Raw genomic sequence first — 24,188 nt, forward strand, 5'->3', positions numbered from 1 at the left:
ATTGCACATATTTTGAAAATTACATATTCTTGTCATAAATTTATTCATTGTAAAAGTATTGAAAGATTATCTGATTTAAGAGTTATGTCGCAAATATCATATATTAAAGATTCTGGTGGGTTTAATCGATATGTGTACATTTGCTATATTAAATATTTCAAAAGTTTTGTAATTTTTATGTGAATCAAGTGTTTATATAAACTAATAATAACAATTCTTTTGAGTCTGTGATAGTATGAACAGTTACCTCCCCTTAGCGAACTCTCTATGGAACAGAGTTTTAAATATAGAACTACTTCCGTTTAGGCAGGTTTTTCAGAAGAATAAAAAATGGAAATCATATGACTCCTTTAACTGTATCTCATGCGTTGTTGTCCTTCCATAAAAAATGATCTTATTTCATGGTAGCAACGATAGTTATATTTGCGATATCCTACTGAACAGATGAATATGTTACAAACATACGAGCAACCTAAAAAAGAAAAAAAAACGAAACAAATAAAATGAAATGGCACGCGAGATAACCACATGGTGAAAAGAAAAGAAAAAAACGGACAGCGCTATGCTACGAACTGTGAGTAAACTTTATTTTCGTCTTTCAAATGTAAACTTCTTTTGAGATGATAAAAACAAAAAAAAGTAAATTAATATATATATATATATATATATATATATAACTGAGCCGCAAAAAAAATTGGATTTAGTATAATCGCGACAAAAACAGTATTTATATATCATATATAACTGAGCCGCAAAAACAAATTGGATTTAGTATCTTCGCGATAAAAACAGTAAAACAGTGGCTACAAACGAGCCGTTTATGTGGTGGACATCCGCAGACCTTACTGAAACATTTACATTATTTTAGCAGCGTTGTAAACTTTATTTTTCGGTCCAAAATATCCCGTTGGAAAAACAGGTTGACCACATTTTATTACTGTCGGGAAAGGAAGGCATTTAAAGATACAACACTTGGTCATTCGAAAACGAGGTGGACAGAAATCTAGAAATAATTTGGCAAAAATTCAAAGAAAAACTGAAGCCACAATTAAATTTTCACATTGCGCGTTTGTATCTGCGTCTGTATAAACAATGGACGTCAGAGTTTCGATGACTTTCTAGCTCGATGTAAATTGCAGTCATTAAAATGCAAATTCTGTGATAGCCAGGAAACAAAGGAACGACTCATCAAAAACAAAGCAGCCAGAACTTCAACAACAACTTCTAAGGAAAAGTGAAGATCTAACACTGCAGGAAGCTATAAGCTGTGGCAGGACACATGAAGCTTCCATAGACCATATGAGACAGCTCGCTGAACTAGACGAATGGAAAAGGCAAGATATGTATGCAGTGCGATGCCAGCATTGTAAACGATGCGGATGCTCCCAACCGAGCGGAAAATGTCCGGGATGGAGTACCATATGTTCAGCTTGTGGACGAAAAAATCATTGGGAAAACGTCAGCAAGAACAAAAATGAAAACGCAGCGAGGTATGTGCCGACACGCACAACATGGAAAGAAAAAAAATAATGCAGCCTCCCAACTGTTGACTACCTTCAACACCCTTTTGGAAGATTTTGTTTCCAACGGATGCCTTTTGGTTTGGTGATGTGTCAGGATATGTTTATTCAAAAGATGGACATGATCCTGGAAAAGTGTCCTGGAACTCTAGGGATGATCGATGATTTCATTGTCTTTGGAGAAACCCAAACAGACCATGACACAAACCTTAATAAGAATTGAACAGAAGGAAGGACTTTGTTTCAACCGTAGAAAGTGTGCCATCAATGAGAAACAAATTCATTTTTAGTGCAATCTACGACCAGAATGGTATGCACCCTGATCCCAGCAAGGTAACGTAAATAAAAATGTTATTTAGTCCATTGAACACCACTGACCTGCAGAGGGTGCTGGGAATCATCACATATATGGCACCTTTCATTCCACACCTGTCAGATCTCACAGAACAGAAGTGAACAGAAAATCACCAGCAAGTCAAGGATCTCATTTGCACAGATATGCTTTTGTCATACTTTGACCCTTCAAAGCAAACGGTTATCCGGGTCGATGCATCGAGTAGAGGGCTTGCTGCCGCTTTTCTTCAAGAACGTAAGCCCATAGCATTTGCATCCAAATATTAAACAGGAACTGAGCAAGCGAGAGCTTCCTGCAGTTGTTTTTGGCTGTGAACGATTCCGGACTTATATCTACGGAAGTGCGTTCTAGGTGAAAATTGATTATAAGCCTCTGGAAATGATCAACTTAAAAAAATTGGTTGCAGATCAACCCTCAAACGCATGCTGTTCTGTTTGCAGGGATATTACATGAAAATCGTATATCGCCCTGGGAAAGACATGGCACTGGTGGATGGATTCTCAAGGTTACCAAACAAAAAAGCTAAAGAAGCTATTGACTTGGACATGAGGGTAGATTTTTCAATTTTCAACCCGAAAACTGGACCAGTTAAATCAAGCAACAAATGAGGATACCACACTATGGGAATTGAGGAAGATTATTTTTAGAGGATCGCCCGACACACTCAGAGAAGTTGACAAAAATATAAGACCTTATTGGCCATATCGGAAAAGGCATATTATTAAAATCAAACCGAATAATACCTAAATCAATGCAACAAGAAGTATTACAGAAAATACATTACGGACACCAGGGGATGGATAAATGTAAACTCCGAGCAAAAAGTTGTGTTTTTTGGGGGCACAAGATTAACAAAGACAACATGGTACAACAATGTACCATTTGTCAGCAGCACCAAAAACGCAGAGTGCTGAACCCCTGATTCCGGTGAGGCCATAGCAGATAATGCCCATTGACTTATTTCAAATTGACGGTCGCAACTTTATACTCATTGTGAACTATTATTCCAAGTTCCCATTTGTAGGATATCTAAAGGAGTTCTCCAGTCATGACGTCAAACATAAAAAGCAGATATTTGGAGAACAAGGAATTTCAGAGATTGATAAGTGACAATGGTCCACACTTCAGCTCTATTATTTCAAGCAATTCGCAAAAGAATGGGTCTTTGAACATTACACGTCTTCACCCAGGTTCCCGCAGTAAAATGGCTTCGCAGAGCGCTGTGTCAAGGCAGGGAAATCTGCATTAAAAAAAACTGCTTCAAGTGGTCCTGACTTGGACATGGTATTAATATGCCTGCGTTCGACTCCTCTAGATCATGCGATTCACTCAGCAGGGTAATTCCTATACTAAAGGAAGCTAGCTGGGAACATCCCAGTCAAATGCACCAACCAAAACGCTAACAGAGAAAATAATGGCACGGCTGTATCATAAGCAAGAAAATCAGATGTGCCACGATCAACATGCAAAATATCTGCCCAGACTGCACATCTGACAAACTGTACGTGTGTTAGATAAAGAAGCAGACATGTGGTTCCCTGCACTTGTTACACAAATGGGCCGAGAACCGAGGTTGTACATAATAGAAACCCCTTCTGCAAAAACTACGTCGAAATCGTCAACACCTTAAAGTAGGCTCCTCTAGAAGCACATCACGTCAAGAGATACACTCCACTGGGGTTTCTCAGGAGCCTGCCAGAGACTGTTCGTTCAGTATAGAAACAAATAACACACAATGGCAACAGTCTCCTGTTAAACAAATACCCTATGCGGTAACAGACTCAGACAACCATACAACCACCAGATCTGGGCGTATCATCAGACTCCCAAAAAGATTTAGAGATGAAACAATTACTGATTGACTTTTCTTATCTATCTTTGATTTTTGCTCATCGGTTTATACCGATTTTCCTTTTTTTATCTTATTATCGAATTATTTAAAGAAGGGGGTGTGATAGTATGAACAGTTATTTCCCCTTAGCGAACTCTCTAACGAACAGAGTTTTAAATATAAACCCACTTCCGTTTAGGCGGTTTTTTGAAAGAAATAAAAAAAAATGGAACTCATATCATGATTCGTGTAACTGCATCTCATGCGTTGCTGTCCTCCCTTCCATAAAAATGATATTTCAATTTAATTGACTTTCTATATATAAAGAATCTACGAATCAATTACATGTAAAAATGAACGAACTACAAAAACAAATCAATCATTTATACACAGCATTATTTTAATTATAATAAGTAAAAAACAAAAGTAAACCATTGACCATTTCATAACTTTAATACAAAACACACAAAGAAAACATAGTTCAACTAAATAAATTATCTTTTCTATTTTTTAAAACAAAAAACATCTTTATTGGTAAGTCAATGATACCAAAGCTGTATGTTATTACTGGCATAGCAAGCTGGTTGATGACAGTAATTTTATTTTTATTGGTGAGCTGGGTTTTGCATATTTTCCTCACCCGGCGTACATATTCTTTACTAATCTTCTCCCTCATCTTGGCATGTTGTATGTTCTCGTTGTCCTCAATGCCAAGGTACTTGTAAGGCTCATGCTCTTCTAGATCCCTGATTTCGATGTTTTCATTAAGCTGTATATTTTCTGTGTAGGTCTTCTCCCCAGCTCTGAGTGTACACTTGACACATTTATCTTCTGTGTTGTCATATATGTAATTAAACTTGATTTTCGAAGAAAACGAATGTTAAAATTGTTCACAAGTATATGGCTTTTCGCTTTTTTTTTAAATTTTACTTTTGTTAGTTTGAAGAGATCAAGGGGCTCCTTCCTGAGGCTAACACTTGCTTCTATTACAGTTTAAATTTATATCAGAGGGCTCTTTTAAGAATAGACACTGTTCCCTTTATGGCTGCTATCTGTATTTCCTTACAGCTTGGTTTTCTAGTGATTGCTTCTAAGTATTTTTGAAGGTTCTTTTTTATTAGGCCAGTTGCTCCTGTCACAACTGGTATAATGTTTATTTCTTTCAGAGACCATGTGGTTTTTAGATCATTTTTAGGTCCTGATATTTTGTTATCTTTTCCCGTTCAGCTCTATTAAGGCCAAATTCGTTTGGAACTGTGGCGTCGATAATGAGTGCAGTCCTTTCGGGCTTGTTCCATATTACTATATCTGGCTTATCCCAGTGTGAGTTCTCATATGTTGTCACAACGTGTATAATGTTTATTTTTTTCAGAGACCATGTTGTTTTTAGATCATTTTTAAGGTCCTGATATGTTATCTTTTTCGCTTTTTGTTTTGTTTTACTTCAGTCGAAGTTCTCAGAAATCAAGGGTCCCACAACCTGGGGCTAACATTTGAACTCTATATGAGATACATAAATATTCGAATGTTCCATTTAAGTTCTTTATCTCTCAAACACTGAGTTAGTAAAGAAATTGAGAACATAATCCTCCTCTCCCCAATTACCCATTTCTATACGTTGTAGTATGTCTTAATGTTGGTCTCGAGGATAGTGTCTAGTAGACATTCAAGTTCTCAGAGTGTGTTTCCATATATGTAACTAAATGTGATTTTCGAGAAAAGAGTGTCTAGATTATCCACAAGAATATGATTTTTCGCTTTTTTTGTTTGATTTTACTACAGTCGAAGTTCTCAGAAATCAAGGGGCCCACTACCTGGGGCTAATACTTGAAATCTATATGAGATTCATAGATATTCGAATGCTCCATTAAAGTTCTTTATCTCTCAAAAATTGAGTAAAGAAGTTGAGAACATAATTTTCCTCTCCTCAATTAATCATTTTCATACGTTGTATTATCGCTTTCATTTTGGTCTCTTGGTCTTACTGGATTCCAGGAAAAGAATTTATCTAGTCTGGTGGAGTATCCAGCTTCGTGCTATTACTTGAGGTAATATTACTTGGAGAAGGTGCACCATTCCTCGCGAAAGCTAATATGGGTTAGCCAGAGTGAGATCTTATTTTGGCAGCGAATACTATGTGATTTGGAATATTTGGTCAGGGTTTACTTCTATGGAAAAAGTATCCTCATGCCAGGTTGTTCTGAAAAAACCCTGTACAGGGAGACCTTAGAAACTCGAGGACAGTGTCTAGTAGGCATTCAAGTTCTCTCCAGTGTGTCTTTTCATATGTGTAACTAAATGTGCTTTTTGAGAAAAAGAATGTTTACATTGTTCACAAAAATATAGGGTTTCGCTTTTTTTTTGTTTACTTCAGTAAGTTTTAAGAGATCAAGGGGCTAATACTTGATTCTGTTATGTTTTAAATTTATATCCAAGGGCTTCTTTCAGAATAGACACTGTTCCCTTTATGGCTGCTAATTGTATCTCGTTACATCTTGGTCTTCCAGGGATTGCTTCTAAGTATTTATGAAGATTCTTTTTTATTAAGCCAGTTGCCCCTATCACAACCGGTATAATGCTTGTAATATTTCTTTTTTTCAGAGACCATGTGGTTTTCAGATCATTTTTTATGTCCTGATATTTTCTTATCTTTTCCCGTTCAGCTCTGTTGAGTCCAAAATCATTTGGGAATGTGACATCGATAATGAGCGCAGTTCTTTCAGGCTTGTTCCATATTACAATATCTAGTTTGATGGCCTTGTCCTTGATGTATTTGCCCGCCTGTATGTCTTTGTCATAGAACACGGTCACATTTCTGTTTGATGTTATTGGTGGTGGTTCATGTTCCCAGATGTTCGGCGATCTGTCAAGCTGCATCTCTCCACGGATCTTCAAGTGGAGATACATACTTTGTTATGATGGGCAGTGTAAAGGCTGAGTGACAAAACCGGCATTGGCCATTTGTTTCTAGGCCAGCCATTTCTTTTAATCCATTTGTGAGAAAGCCCTGATCTTGACTGGCTACAATGAGTCTTTCCTCATCAAATGGATGTCTCCTACTTTTGAGCCATTGGAGTGAAGCATCTTTATCTATGTACTCATGGTTGAACTCCTCAAGGAACTTCCCTGCGCGCTTATTTTGTTTCCGTCCTTCCTTTCCTGTCGCTTATTTTGTTTCCGTCCTTTTTTCCTTTCTCGATCTGGATTTCGGTGTATTTTTTCTTTTTATTCTTGCAATCTGTATCGCTGGTTTATCATGTCGCCAGTGTTTTTCGGTATGACTCCTCCAAAGTTTCCAGCAAGCTTTGTGATTGTAGGTTTGTTTAGAAAGGTGATCATGTTGGTCTTTCACTATTTCCATTGTCATGTTGAACTTTTAATATATTCACCCATGCTTACTATAGTGGCTTCATATGCATGGTTGAATTCAGTGAGGCCTAAGCCCCCTTTTTTCGTGGTAGGTACATCCTGTCCATGCATTGGTTTCGATATGCTTCCTTATGTAGGGATAGTTGTTTCCTGGTGTTTATATTGAGTCGGATTATGTTATATTGAGGTCAGTCTATAATACCGAAACCGTACGTGATCACAGGCATTGCAAGCTGGTTTATAGCTGTAATTTTGTTTTTAGGGGTTAGTTCAGATTTGAGGATATTTTTCAGACGTGCACTATATTTCTGTTCTGCCCTACGTCTAATTTTATCGTGTTCCACATTTATGTTTTTCTCAATGGCGAGGTATTTGTGTGTGGAATCCACTTCAAAATCGTCAATGAGGCTGTCATTGATCTTTATCAAATCGCTTTTTTTGTATTTTACTTCAGTAAACTTTAAGAGATCAAGGGGTTCATTCCTGGAGCTAACATTTGTTTTTCAAGGAATGTCCTTATGTTCTCATGGACATTATATAACTCCAAACATCGCAGTATCCAGGAGTGAGGCACACTATCGAATGACTTTTTATAGTCTATCCAAGACATTGACAGGTTCCTTTGACGCTTTTTGCAGTCCCCGAGGATGGTTTTGTTGAGGAGTTGGTCCTTTGTACCAAGTTTATTCCTGGTACATCCCTTTTGTTCGTTTTCAAGGTATTTGCAATCATTCCTGTAAGCCACTTGTATGTGGTTGAGAGGTAGCAGATAGGCCTGTATTTATTAAGCAAGTGAGTCTCTTAGCTTTTCGGTATCAGTGTCGTTTTGCCAAGAGTTAACAACTCTGGTGAATCTTCCTCGTCGCTGACAATACGAGTAAATGCCTGTGCATAATGTTCATGAAGTGCTGTGAGTTTTTTTTTAACCAGAAATTTGGAATCTTGTCAATTCCTGGGCTTTTAAAATTGCTAAAGTGGGTGATTTTTTTTCTTATAGTATCTTTCGTTATTTTTAGTGACAGACTCTTTAATTGTATGTCTCCACAGCCTCTTTAATTGTATATATCCACTCCCTCTCTTGGTGTTGACAGGTAACTTGTACACTTTTGCAGTCCTCGAGGATGGTTTTGTTGAAGAGAAGTTGGTCCTTTGTATCAAGTTTATTCCTGGTGCATCCCTTTTTTTCGTTTTCAAGGTATTTGCCATCGGTCAGGTGTTGATAGATTGCATCTACAATCATTCCTGTAAGCCACTTGTATGTGGTTGGGAGGCAGCAGATAGGCCTGTATTTATTGGGCAAGTGAGTCTCTTGGGTCTTGGGCATCAGAGTCGTTTTGCCAAGAGTTAACCACTTTGTTGAATGTTCCTCGCCACTGACAATATGAGTAAATGCCTGCGCATAATATTCATGAATTGCTGTGAGTTATTTAAGCCAGAAATTTGGAATCTTGTCAATTCCTGGGCTTTTAAAGTTGCTAAAGTGAGTGATTTTTTTCTTATAGAATCTTTCGTGATTTTTAGTGGTGGCATATCTTGTTTGTCCTTGTTTACTCTTTAATTGTATGCATCCACTCTCCCTCTTTGTGTTGTTTGGAGTCCTCATACATTGGCCTCCAGAATGACTCCACTTCTTCCTGTGACGGTTACGAATTAACCTTGATTTCTTCTTGAATTAAATTTCTGTATACCATCCTTGGGTTCTTGTCAAACAACCTATTCAATGACTTGTTTATTTTTTTATTTGTGCAGCTTAAGCTTTTATTTCAGCTTGGTTTTCTGCTATCTTAGCTCTTAGCTGCACTTGGTTATGAAGTGAATAGTCGGTTTTAAGTTTATTCATCTTACTTTTTAATTTTTCCCCTGAGTTGTCACATAACAGAAAGGCAGATATCTGGGATGTGTCCTTTTTGAGTTTTAAGATTTTCTGTTGTAGCCTACTTTTCCGGACTGGTTCTTTTGTTTTGGCCTTAAATTTTCCCTCTTTTTTCACTTCATGGTGGGGCAAAATTTTCCTCTGCATAAACCATGCTGCCTCAAACGTTGCATGGTTTATTTCAGCTAATAACGCATTAGTTGGGTCAATTTTTGTCAGGACATCATTCATTTTCGTAACAAGGATCTTGAAGACTTTGGTACAATTTATTTTCACCAGTATGGGTCGATCTCCAACAGCCAGGCATCGTGCCATTTCTATTCTGTTAGCCAGTTCTTCTCCAGCTACATCTTGTTTGCATTCAGCATCATGTTTATAGGTGGGGTATTGCGGTGTTGTTTTTGCCCATATTTAGTTGATATATTTTCAGGGGTGAGCCTTGAGGAGAGTTACTGTTGTTTATTGGGCGTTGCCACTGATAATGCGTCTCCTCTGTCAATGTTAAGTCTGAAACCATGTCGGGTAGTTGAGATGAAATGGGTTCTGGTGTAATATCACTGGGAAGAGGGATGGGGTTGCTTATTGGGCAGATGTCATCTTCAATCATTAAGAGAATATCTCTAATCATACTGGAAATCTGCTCTAAATTCTGGCCAGTAAGTTTTTCTCTTGCGATGCCTTTTTTATTTGGACAATGATACTTGAAGATTTTTTGCCATTCTTGGCATCTTTCTTTGAGTTTTAAGTGCTTAATTTTTGTATACTCCCTCACCCATATAAGCGTCCATTTATCCTTCCTGCTCCATTGAGTTTGCATAAACTCAGTTGTATCTCTTTGGCTAAACTCCTCCTTTGCCTCTGCAAGAGCCTTTACCTCAGTTGCATCTCTTACCTCTTTGGAGAGATATTTGTTGCTCTGTGACAGTGAGTTCTCATATGTCTCACTTGCTCTTTGATTTTTTTATTTATTTTACTTCAGTAAGTATTAAGACATCAAGGGGCTCCCTCCTGGAGCTAACACTTGATTCTGTTATGATTTAAATTTATATCCGAGGGCTCTTTTAAGAATAGATGATGTTCCCTTTATGGCTGCTATTTGTATTTCGTTACAGCTTGGTCTTCCAGGGATTGCTTCTAAGTATTTATGAAGATTCTTTTTTATTAAGCCAGTTGCTCCTATCACAACCGGTATAATGTTTATTTCTGTCAGAGACCATGTCGTTTTTAGATCATTTTTAGGTCCTGATATTTTGTTATTTTTTCCCGTTCAGCTCTGTTAAGGCCAAAATCATTTGGAACTGTAACATCGATAATGAGCGCAGTTCTTTCAGGCTTGTTCCATATTACAATATCTGGCTTGATGGCCTTGTCTTTTATGTATCTCCCCGCCTGTATGTCTTTGTCATAGAACACGGTCACTTTTCCATTTGATGTTATTGGTGGTGGTTCATGTTCCCAGATGTTTGTCGCTCTGTCAAGCTGCATCTCTCCACAGATTTTCCAATGAAGGTACTTACATACTTTGTTGTGGCGGGCAGTGTAGAGGCCATCTGCCAATAAGATTGAGCATGCAGACATTAGGTGGCTTGGGCTCTCAATTGCTGAGTGGCAAAACCGGCATTGGCCATTTGCTTGTAGGCCAGCCATTTTTTTGAATCAATTTGTGAGTAAGCCTTGGTCTTGACTGGCTACAATGAGTCTTTCCTCATCAAATGGAAGTCTCCCGCTCTTGAGCCATTGGAGTGAAGCATCCCTGTCTATATATTCCTGTTTAAGCTCTTCCAGAAACTTTCCTGCTCTTTTATGTTGTTCCCATCCTTGCTTTCCTGTGTCTGTTTCGATTTCGGTGTATTTCTTTCTCTTTTTTCTTGCAATCTGTGTTGCTGGATTATCATATACCTCGGCAGTATTTTCCAGTATGACACCCCCAAAGTTTTCGGCAAGCTTCGTGACTGAGGTTTGTTGAGGTAGACGTTCATGGTGGTCCCTCACTATTTCTATTGTCATATCTGTTGAGCTTTTAATATACTTCCCCATGCTTACTATGGTGGCTCGATATGCATGGTTTATTTCAGTGAGACCGAGGCCACCCTCTCTTCGTGGAAGGTATATCCTGTCCATACATTGATTTCGGTATATTATTTTATGCAAGGTTAGGAGTTTCCTGGTCTTTGTATCTAGCCTATTGATACTGTATTGGGGCCAGTCAATAATACCAAACCCATATGTGATGACAGGGATTGCAAGTTGATTTATGGCAGTTATTTTGTTTTTCGGGCTTAATTCGGATTTGAGTATCTTTTTAAGGCGTGATGTGTATTCTTGTTCAACCTTATGTCTCATTTTTTCATGCTCCACAGTTAGATTTTCCTCTATACCGAGGTACTTATATGTGGCATCCTCTCCTAGGTCTTCAATCAAGCCACCATTGAACCGAATATTTTCGGATGTCGTCTTTTTTCCTTTTTTTATTGTGCATTTGGCACATTTGTCAAATCCAAACTCCATGCAGACATCCTCTGTAAAAGTCTTTACATTTTCAATCAGAGAGACAAGCTTTTTTTCTGTCTCTGCATAGAGTTTGAGATCGTCCATAAAAGTAGATGATTTACTCTTTTACTTTTTCTTTTTTCCTTCCCCTACTAAGACTGTACCCAGCATCACAATTTTGAGGAGCTTGCTGAGTGGGTCAATAGTAAGGCAGAAAAGCAATGGTGACAGGCTATCACCTTGAAATATACCTCGCTTGACACTGAGATTTGAAGTTTGTATTGTCCCTTCCATGTGGTGTAGAGCCATTGATGTTTGCAACATGGTCATTTGTTTTTTAAGGAATGTCCTTATGCTCTCATCAACATTATATATCTCCAAACATCTCAGTATCCAGGAGTGAGGCACACTATCTAATGCCTTCTTATAGCCTATCCAAGCCATTGATAAGTTTCTTTGACGCTTTTTGCAGTGCTCCAGGATGGTTTTGTTGAGGAGCAGTTGGTCCTTTGTACCAAGTTTATTCCTGGTGCATCCCTTTTGTTCGTTTTCAAGGTCCTCACCCTCGGTCAGGTGTTGATAGATTGCATCTGCAATCATTCCTGTAAGCCACTTGTATGTGGTTGAGAGGCAGCAGATAGGCCTGTATTTATTGGGCAAGTGAGTCTCTTGGCTCTTGGGTACCAGAGTCGTTTTACCAAGAGTTAACCATTCTGGTGGATCTTCCTCACCGCTGACAACACGAGTAAATGCCTGTGCATAATGTTCATGAAGTGATGTGAGTTTTTTTAAGCCAGAAATTTGGGATCTTGTCAATTCCTGGGATTTTAAAGTTGCCAAAATGGGTGATTTTTTCCTTAGAGCATCTTTCGTGATTTTTAGTGGTGGCATATTTTGTTTGCCCTTAACAGCCTCTTTAATTGTATATATCCACTCCCTCTCTGTGACGGTGGCGAATTTACCTTGATTTCCTCTTTAATTAAATTTCTGTACACCATCCTTGGGTTCTTGCCAAACAACTCATTCAATGACTTGGACTCAATTTTCTGTTGTTTGTTTTTAATTTGTACAGCTAAAGCTTTTATTTCAGCTTGGTTTTCTGCTATTTTAGCTCTTAGCTTCACTTGGTTGTGAAGAGAATAGTCAGTTTTAAGTTTATTCATCTTCTTTTTTAATTTTTTCCCTGGGCTGTCACATAACAGAAAGGCAGATATCCGGGATGTTTCCTTTCGGAGTTTTAATATTTTCTGTTGAAGCCTACTTTTCCAGACTGGTTCTTTTGTTTTGGCCTCAAATTTTCCCTCTTTTTTCTCTTTATGCTGAGGTAAAAGTTTCCTCTGCATAAACCATGGTGCCCCAAAAGTTGCATGGTTTGTTTCAGTAAATGACGCATTAGTTGGGACAATTTTTGTGAGAGCATCATTCACTTTCGTAACAATGATCTTGAAGGCTTTGGTACAATTTATTTTCACCAGTCTGGGTCGATCTCCAACAGCCAGGCATCGTGCAATTTCTATTTTATTCGCCAGTTCTTCCTCCAGCTCAATCTGGTCGCCATCCAGTGTCATGTTTACAGGTGGGGCATTGCGGTGTTGTTTTTGCCCATGTTTTAGTTGAGATATTTTCGGAGGTGAGTCTTGAGGAGAGTTACTGTCGTTTATTGGGCATTGCCCTTGATAACGCGTCTCCTCTGTCAATGGTAGGTCTGAGACCATGTCGGGTAGTTGAGATGAAATGGGTTCTGGTGTAATAACACTGGGAAGAGGGATGGGGTTGCTTATTGGGCAGATGTGATCCTCAATCATCAAGTGAATGTCTCTAATCATGCTGGAAATCTGCTCCGTAGAGAAAGCATAGTTCTTCATAAAGTTAAACTTCTGGCATGTGAGTTTTTCTCTTGCGATGCCTTTTTTATTTGGACAATGATGCTTAAAGATTTTCTCCAGTGTGAGTTCTCATATGTCTCACTAAATTTCATTTTCTAGAACAAGATTATCCACACACTTCACAAGAATGTGGCTTTTCCCCAGTGTGAGTTCTCATATGTGTCACTAAATGTGATTTTTGAGAACAAGAATATCCACACACTTCACAAGAATGTGGTTTTTCTCCAGTGTGAGTTCTCATATGTGTCACTAAATGTGATTTTATAGAACAAGAATATCCACACACTTCACAAGAATGTGGCTTTTCCCCAGTGTGAGTTCTCATATGTGTCACTAAATGTGATTTTATAAAACAAGAATATCCACACACTTCACAAGAATGTGGCTTTTTGCCAGTGTGAGTTCTCATATGTCTCACTAAATCTGATTTTATAGAACAAGAATATCCACACACTTCACAAGAATGTGGCTTTTCCCCAGTGTGAGTTCTCATATGTGTCACTAAATTTGATTTTCTAGAACAAGAATATCCACACACTTCACAAGAATGTGGCTTTTCCCCAGTGTGAGTTCTCATATGTGTCACTAAATGTGATTTTTGAGAACAAGAATATCCACACACTTCACAAGAATGTGGTTTTTCTCCAGTGTGAGTTCTCATATGTGTCACTAAATGTGATTTTATAGAACAAGAATATCCACACACTTCACAAGAATGTGGCTTTTCCCCAGTGTGAGTTCTCATATGTGTCACTAAATGTGATTTTATAAAACAAGAATATCCACACACTTCACAAGAATGTGGCTTTTCCCCAGTGTGAGTTCTCATATGTGTCACTAATGTTGATTTTTGAGAACAAGAATATCCACACATTTCACAAGAATGTGGCTTTTCCCCAGTGTGAGTTCTCATATGTGTCACTAAATGTGATTTTCTAGAAAAAGAATATCCACACACTTCACAAGAATATGGCTTTTCCCCAGTGTGAGTCCTCATATGTGTCACTAAATCTGATTTTCTAGAGAAAGAATATCCACACACTTCACAAGAATGTGGCTTTTCTCTTTTGCTTTCTCCAGTGTGAGTTCTCATATGTCTCACTAAAGAATATTTTACAGAACAAGAATATCCACACACTTCACAAGAATGTGGCCTTTTCTCACTGTGTACTTGCATGTTTTACTAAACTTTATCCAGGTTCAATATTATGTATTCTGTTATGAATATTACAGAATTTCACTTGAGCATTATTTCGAAAATATTCTCCTTCACAAGAATAAAATATTTAATGGAATTCAATATTGTACAATCTTGTCTTTTCAAATACCGCATACTTTTCTGTGATTTGTGATTATCTTGTTTATAGCTTTTCATTCGTTTGAACATTAAGCACATATACCGCATATGTGAATGTTATCTTCAAGGTGTGTGTGATTTTCTACACTATTTCCAATAATTATTTTGAATAGTAGTATTCGCATACATATATATGTTGCCTTTCATATCAATAATTTTCTATAGTAAAACATACTGATCAATGAAAATGTAATAATATATAATGATATATATACATATTCGCATACATATATGTGTTGTCGTTCATATCAATAATTTTCTATAACAATCATCAAACAGGAACATCTGTAAATAAAAGAAATAAATGAATTTCAATATTTTAGTATCATCGTTTATATATTGTTTTTTCATCAAATCTTGTTTACTCAAACCTTAATATGATACACAGAAGAAAATAATCGGATGTTTTATAATTTGACACAGAAAGAGTCGATACAGGTGTTTTTAACATATACTTTAGAAACAGTTACACCTGGAATTCTATTTGATATTCATCATAGTGAAAAAATAAGAAACATTGATATATATATATATATATTGATATGCATATATATATATTGATATACATATATATATATTGATATACATATATATATATATATTGATATTGATATATATATATAGATATATATAGAGAGAGATATTGATATGTATATAGATACAAAGAAATCCCTTCCCATAATTCCCTTGCTATCTTTCTGTCTCTTTCCTGTACGACTCCTCCTTCAATACTAGTTAGGTTTGAAAAGCATATTGTCCAGTTTTGAATTGTAAAGGTTTATGTATAATATATTTTGTAAAATAAAATAGTTATGCTTCATATATATTACAATTGTGTCGCGTGTCATTTTTCTTGTGTCTGCAATAAATGCCTTCATTGAAACAACAAAGCAGTCCGGAAAATGAAGAAGGAAAATTCCAGTCAGAACGTCACCAAGGGTGAAGAGGTCAAGACGTTTCCTGGGAGAAGAAGGAGCCACACAGCACATCCAACATCTAAGGTATGATTTTCTTGTTACAAAGTTCCTAAAGACTGGCCCATCTTTACATTTTCCCGAGATCACTTTAAGAGATTTAATATAACACGTCAGTCATTCATACACCTCACTGACCGGCTGATAGTGGTATAAGAGGAGCATATCGGTTGCAGCTTCTTACAATAATTTTTAATAAACATAACGTTTGTTACGTTGTTGGGAGATTATAGTCTACATGTTGTTAACTATTCTGTACTTTCACGTAACAAATTAATAAACAAAACATATGTTTGTTACGTTGTTGGGAATTAGAGTTTATATATTGTTAACTATTCTATACTTTCACATACACATTTAATAAACAATTTAAACGTCAAAGTGAAAATGCGTTGGATTTTTTATTGCCATAATATAACAAACGTATTTAATAAATTATTCGGTTGAATGTTAAATGCATATTTAAAAGTCAAAGTGAAAATGCGCTGGATTTTTTTGTCATCATACAACAAATGTATTTAAAAAATTATTCGGTTGAATGTTAAATGCACATTTAAAAGTCAAAATAAAAGTTTGTTGAATTTTTTTGTTGTCATCATACAACAAACGTATTTAAAAAAAATATTCGGTTGAATGTTAAATGCACATTTAAAAGTCAAAGTGAAAATTTGTTGGGTTTTTTATTGTCATCATACAACTAACGTATTTAAAAAATATTTGGTTGAATGTTAAATGCACATTTAAAAGTCAAAGTAAAACTTTGTTATGCTGTGTATTTTATATACGTAATCAAAAGCTGGACTTTCGAAAAAATGATGCTATTGAGAAGTGAAATATGCATTAAAAGCTCGGACTTGTGATTATTTGTCGGACTATAGAGAATTTTTTTATTTGCACATGCAAGTCAAAATTTGAAAATTAAACATTCTATAGAACTTACAATGGCAATTCGAGTGCGTGATGCTGAAATTCGGTCATATTTTAAATTTGGTTGTATTTGAACAAAAAAGTCGTTGCTGTTATAAGAACTTTCAATGCAATTCAGTTGACTTGTACAGAAAAAGTCATCGTTTTTAAATGAGAAATTTAAAAAGAAATTTGGTTGCATTTGCTAAAAAATTGTCGCTCTTAAATGAAGTAATTAAAACAGTGATTTCTGATTGGACTAGGAAGTGTTACTAGCAGGGATATCTTAGCTTCCTAGGAAGCAAGACTAGCAGAAATATATGAGTGGGATAGGAAGCGAGACCAGCAGGCATATCTTAGTCAGCATGGAAGTGAGACGAGCAGGGATATCTGAGAGGGCTAGGGAGCAATACTAGCAGGGATATCCGAGTGAGTTAGGAAGCGAGACTAGCAGGGATATCTGAGTAGGCTAGGAAGCTAGATTAGCCGCGATATTTTAGTGGGCTTGGAAGCAAGACTAGCAGGGATATCTTAGTTGGCTAGGAAGCAAGAATAGCGGGAATATTTGAGTGGGCTAGTGTAGCGATATATGAGTGGGCTAGGAAGTGAAAGTAGCATGGTTGTAGGTTTATGAGGTGATCTTTAAGGGTCAAAGGGGAATGTGGTTTGATGTGATTTGCATATCAATAAGGTTAGACACTGGAATGAGGGAATATAAGGCCGGCAGTCAAGATGGCGGCTGTTGAGTTCTGGAGAACAGAAATGAACATGATGGAACTTAGAATGTCATCTGAATGCTGATAAGATTCCAGTTTTTTTATTAGAATCATGTGGGATTTTTCCACTGTAGAGCATCGGTTATCTTAGGTTTGCCACAATGGATTGTTGTGACTTGTGCCGTAGGTAACACAAAAAGTATAACCTTGTCGATCTGCTAATGTTAGAAAAGATTTCATCTCCACTGATCATAACTTCGGAATGATTATCCACACCTTCAGTCTGATCATGTGACTTTTTATACCCAAATTATCCAATCAAATGAGTTGGACGTAATGGCTACCTCAAGCATAAAAAGAATCAACATTGCCATAAACTTTTTCTTTGCTTAAGCTCTTCCAGGCAGTCACAGATAAATGTCGTTCATCACTTTTTCTGACAAATAAATTATTTGGTTGAATGTTAAATGCACATTTAAATGTCAATGTGAAAATTATCTTAAGGATCAGGGTGAGGGAATATAAGGCCGGCAGTCAAGATGGCGGCAGTTGAGTTCTGGAGAACAGAAAGGAACATGATGGAAGTTAGAATGTCATCTGAATGCAGATAAGATTCCAGTTTTTTAGAATTATGTCGTATTTTGTCCACTATAGAGCATCAGTTATTTTAAGTCTGCCACAAGGGATTGTTGCGACTTGTGCCGTAGGTAACACAAAACGTATAGCCTCATTGGTCTGGTGATGTTAGAAAACACTTAATTTCCACTAATCACAACTTCGGAATGATTAACCACACCTTTAGTCCGATCATGTGACTTATTATACCCAAGTTATCCAATCAAATAAGTCGAACGTAATGGCTACCTCAAGCATAAAAAGATCAACATTGCCATAAATATTTTCTTTACAGATAAATGTCGTCCATCACTTTTTCAGACAAGTAAATTATTTGGTTCAATGTTAAATCACAGGAAACATGAGTTGGAACAATTACATCGAGGGCATTGCCAGGGCCGCTGCAAGGAAGGTGGGCTCTCTCTACCGTGCTAAAAAACTACTAACACCCGAAAGTATCCTGTATCTCTATAAGGCAACCATTCGCCGATGTATGGAGTATTGCTGTCATATTTGGGCTGGTGCATCGGCTACTAGTCTCTCGCTCCTTGACAGGGTTCAAAAGAGAGTCGCAAATCTGATAGGCCCTAAACTGGCATCTAAGCTTAAGCCTCTGTCCCATCGACGAACGTTGCATCCCTGCCTGTTCTACAAGTATTTTAATGGTGAATGCTCTGATGAACTGCTAGCACTTCTGCCCTCACGACGTGAACAAACATTTTCTTTGCTTAAGCTCTTCCAGATGGTCGCAGGTAAATGTCGTGCATCACTTTTTCTGACAAATAAATTGTTAGGTGAAAGTAGAGAATAGTTTAAAACATGTGGGTCTAATCCTACCTTCGCAAAATCAAAACAAAAAGCGATACAAGGAATTCCCTCTCCCTTTTCCTGCCATAAAAATTTGAAACTGCGAACGATTACAAGTCTCTTTGACTGACATTTGGACAGGACATAGGTAGCAGTATCAGAATTTTTGTAGGAATTTTTGACACCCCTAACACGAAACTGCGAATACAATATAAAAATCTCGGAATTTCTCCGTAAAAAGTGGGTTATTTATTTTCTTTATGGATTATACTTCCAAAATAAACTATTACAGTTGTTTTAAAAGTAATAGAAATATTTTTTTTAAACAGTAATGAATTTTCCGAACTCAATATTTTTCAATTTTTAAACTTTAAAAATCTATCAAAATTTTTCTATTGATTCTATTTTTACGATATTTTCAGGGTCAATGTGAAATTTTATGTTCTTTCCAATAAATTGAATATAATATTTTAGACAAACGTTTTTTTTTAAATTCACTAACCCCCCCGATCCCAATTTTTAAGTGTCTATTAAAAAGTAAATAATTAATTTAGTCACCCGAAAGTAAATAATTAATTTACTCACAAATTGAAGAGAAAAGGTCAATACATAATATATTCAAATTAAAAAAAAAAAAAAACATAGTGTTCTTTTAGAATTTTACCTGTAAAGTTTGAAGTTTAAAACCTTTTTTTAAACCACGTTATTTGTTTGTTTTTTTTTGTTTTTTTTTAATGGAACCTTGGTCCTTGCTCCTTTAATTGAAAAATAAATTAGGGCTTGAATTACATTTCTCGAGGAGTTATAAGCTTGGAAAGACAGGGGGTCGAATAATTCACGCCTCCCATTTTGTAAATGTCTAATAATAATTAATTTAGACCCCGATAAGTACATAATTATTTACTCACAAATTGAAGAGAAAAGGTCAATACATAATATATCCAAATTTAAAACAAAAAAATATACTGTTTTTTAGAAATTTACCTGTAAAGTCCGAAGTTTAAAACCTTTTAAAAAAAAAACACGTTTTTTTTGTTTGTTTTTTTTAATGAAATCTTGGTCCTTGCTCCTTTAATTGAAAAAAATTAGGGCTTGAATTGCATTTTTCGAGGAGTTATAAGCTTGGAAAGATGGGGTGGAATTATTCGCGATTTCTGACACTGCTAGGACATAGGTGCTAAATTTATGTTAAATTTATATAAGAAAGTGTTAAATATCTATAATTTGTGTTAATGTTATTCTATTTTTCGGGATATTTTTTATGGCTTTTCAGACGCAATTGCAAACAAAAAGGAGAGTTTGATATTTTTTTAGGATTAAAACTATGGTGGCTTCGATTGTAAACATTTATCAATTATTTTTTCTACATTAAATTTTAGTTAATTGGTGATTGTCAATAAATGGGTGCTCATTTTTATGTAAACTTTATTAAAGAAAGTGTTACCTATTCTATAACCTTAAATATTGAATAAAATTGTACTAGTGCACAATTAAATATCGAAAAAGCAGTTGAATTAAATTATTTTGTTTATGGTAAACATTATTATTTTACTAGAAATCACCTAAGTTTTACTTAAATAAACACATTTTTGACAAAAAGATCTAATAGTCAGATTGAATACTATATTTTAAAGGAGTATTGGTCAATACGAAGAATTACTCTATGCAGTTTAATTAACCGTTTTAACGTAAGTAACACGCCGACATTAACCGAGCAGAAGAACTGTTTAATATTTTACAAAAATTCTGTTTGCATTTGGTGAGAGGCGGCAGAGCCACAACACCCCCGCCCGTCAACCGCCTCTGCCAAATGTATATAAAAAAGAACGAAAAACAAACCGGCAGTCTCCTACTCCATTAAAAAAACAAAACAAACGGTGACCATAAAGTGACTGCATTTCTTCATATCTTGGAAACTACTTGTTTCCTGGAATTTTAAAAGTTAGTGGTAATTTTAAAGGATTTTCCGAGAGTGGAAAGAAAGTCTTCCCGCCACCCCCCGAAAAAAAAAATCATGGCTACAAAGTGGGTGCTCATTTTACGTAAAATTATTACAGAAAAGTGATACCCTACTTTTTGTTAAAACTAACATTTTTTTTTTATATCTTGGAAACTACTCGTTTGCCGTAATTTTAAACGTTCATTTCGTTTTCAGCGTTCCTGAAAACATATAAGACTGGTAATTTTAAAGGAATTTTCGAGGGTGGAATAATTCTTCATATTTACCGGAATTTTTAAAAAAAATTTATCAGCAATTCATAAATTTTTTTATTCAAGTTTGTTATAAAGTATGGCGGAGTCAATATTTTTATTAGATTGCAATAAAAATAAACTTTTTTTTAATGTTAAAGATTTTTTTTAAGAATCAATATTTCTGAGGTGCAAAAAAAAAACTGCTTTTCTGTTTCAGATTATTTTTAAAAGTTATTCAAAGCGAATTTTTAAAAGCGTAAAAATAACTTACCATTCATATTGGATTGCAATAAAAAATAAACTTATTTCAATATTTAAAATTATTTGTAAGTTGTTAAATTATATTTTTAAACATTAAAAAAAAGAAACTTACCTTTCATTCAGGAAATTAGATACGAGAACAGTGCCGTCGTCTTATCTTTTGTGTTCAAAACAGAAAATTTGTTTGTTCTGATTTCTTTAGTAAATTGATACAACTTTTGTTCTGTGTGTCCAATTCATAAGGAAATAAAATAAATTAAAAATATAAAAGAATCAAAATTAAAAGTTGAAAAACACGATTTAAACATGAAATTACTTAAAGGAAAAAATCAACTGTTTAAGAACAAAGAAATTAAGGTCATCGTAATAACACGGTGAAATCATTATTTTGTTCCTCGTGTAAAAATGTCCGAATTGTTTTCCTATAAAGTTTAAATTATATTTGTCAATTCTTAAACCTTTTAGGGTATTTCTATTGTAACTTTTTATTTCGTATTCATTAAAAAAAAATTATGAAGCTTTAAAAATCAGGTTCATTTTTTTAGATAAAACATTTCATTATTATTTGGATTAGTCGAATTACTGTTAACGTCCAAAATAAGAACAGTATTCCGAATAATAATCCAAATAATGTTCATATTAAAAATTGTAAAACTAAATATTTCACATAAATAAATCCAATAAGAGGAAGGAATTGTACAAACAGTGAAGTCAGTCAAATGACAAAAATAGATTTGGTCCAAGAAATTAAACTATGACGTCATAATTACGTAATGTGATTTGCAACTTATTGTTATCAAACTTGATTCGGTTAAACTTACGATGACCTTCACTCATTATTCCAGACTTAAACCTGCTTATTAGTCTGCCTGTTTAACATAAAATCAGCATTAAACGAACAACGATGAAAGTGTAGTACCTGTTTTAATTTGTTTGTTCATTTCATACATGTTTTGCGTTATCATCCTTGTAGCTAGTTCAAGAGAGGCTTTATTTGTCATGGGTTGTGTCCTCCTCCCATGCATTATACCTTCTTTGATAGAGAAGTAGTTTAATGTTGTAAAATGATGCATTGCACCGGCTCCCGGGTGTGAATATGGTAGAGAATAGGAAAGGACACAAATCAATATTTACAATCTACTGCTCGCCGTGTAATTTTTTCAAACGCTTTTTTATTTACCTTATATATTGTTTCAGGGGAAGGTAACTCTTCTGGGAGTTATGTCCCTTTAATTGCAAACATTGGTCACCGGATATACGAGAAGAGAGACCCTCCCTGGATTGAACACGATAAATATTACACATTGTCTCACTGTAAATACGTTAATAAACTTCTCTTATTTCATTTAAATCTACAGACCCTTCCTGGACTGAACCAAGGCCGCCGAGATATATTATTAACATTAAGGCCGGTCACATGGGAAGTTCACGTTGAAGTCACGTTTGGGAACTGGGTCGTATCGAACGGCCATTTTGTTTTATTCCTCGCTCTAATAAACACGTGCCAATTTGTTTGCTTTTCTTTTAAAATGCCTAGTTGTTGTTGTGGACCACTATGCAAAGGTAATTACGCAGATGGACCCAAAGTGAGTGTATTTAAATTCCCTGACGATAAGGATTTACGTGATGAATGGACAAATGCTATCAAGCGAGAACATTTCGAGCCTACAAAATCAAGCGGGTAAGTGTTGTTTACTTTTTTCATAAATGAAAAAAACAAAAATATTTATCTTTCGTTTTTTTTTTTTCATTTGTTTAATTAAAAAAAAAAAAGTAATTCTATGAAAAAAAAATTGAGAAGTTTTTAATATATAATTATTTCTAATAATTAATGTTTTATATATAATTATTTCTATTAATTAATTCTATAGATTTTTCTATTAATGAGTAAAATTAATAGAAATAATTACATATAAACAAAAATTAATAAACTTGGTGCACGTGGAATTAGTGCATTTTTAATAATATGTTTTTTTAACATTTGCTTAATCGAATTCTATAATTTACGTACTGTACAATTCTAAAATTTTTCTGTATCAATTACATAAATTAATAAAAACAATTCTGTATACACAAATTTAATTAATAAGTATAATTATATATAAACTAGGCACCGCAAAAAAATGGCCGAAAAATCAAGTTGTTGTTGTTTTTTTAAAACGAAATTACATTTATTAAAAACCATGATTTCTGAGTAACTTTTTTTTTCTAGAAAGATAAAATCCTGAATTTTATCATATAGAAAGCTGAATAATGTAAAACTTTTTCTACTATTTTTAATTAAATTTTAAATGTTAAAATTTCCCCAAAAGTTAACAATTGACATTTTTTGTCTTGCACAAAAAGCGTATATAAATATTTTTTAAAAAAGGTTTTTGAAAGAATTAAGTTGTTTATTTTTAGTCTAACTAATATTTAGGGTGATTTTCTATGAAAATATGCAAAAATATTATAATATAAGTACCTGGATTTCAAATAATTCCACTTATTCATATAGGGAACCAATTACTTCGCATAGATTCGATAGTGTTACGTTCCTCTTTATGTTTGTTGTTGATAAAAAGCAAACTACGGAAGACCAAACTTGCACAAAAAAACTTATTTTTCAGTGAGGGAAATTTCAATGTATTATTAACGCTGAGGCTTGCCAGCACCAGATGGGTGACCATTTTGATGAGTTTGTTTTTTAATGTGTATGTGTGGGGGTTAGGCTCCCAAAAATGGGGGGGGGGGGTAAAGCCGAATAAAAATTAAAATTGACCCAGTCTAGAAAGATTTCTCCTTCATCGAATGAGGAAGAACTGTAGGGTTTTTTGACTACATAAGCAACCCCGAAGCTGGCCAGTACAGATGGGTGACCATTTTTATGAGTTTGGTTTTTAATGTGTATGTGTGTGTGGGGGAGTCAGGCTCCCCAAAATGGGGGGGGGGTTTAAAGCAGAATAAAAATTAAACTACATAAGCAACCCTAATAATTCAATGAAGAAGGTTTAACCATTTTTTTACGGTGCGTATTTTTCGCAGTATATAAAAAA

This window comes from Euprymna scolopes, chromosome 46, assembly GCF_053919585.1.
Source record: "Euprymna scolopes isolate OS-2025 chromosome 46, ASM5391958v1, whole genome shotgun sequence".
NCBI lineage: Eukaryota > Metazoa > Mollusca > Cephalopoda > Sepiida > Sepiolidae > Euprymna > Euprymna scolopes.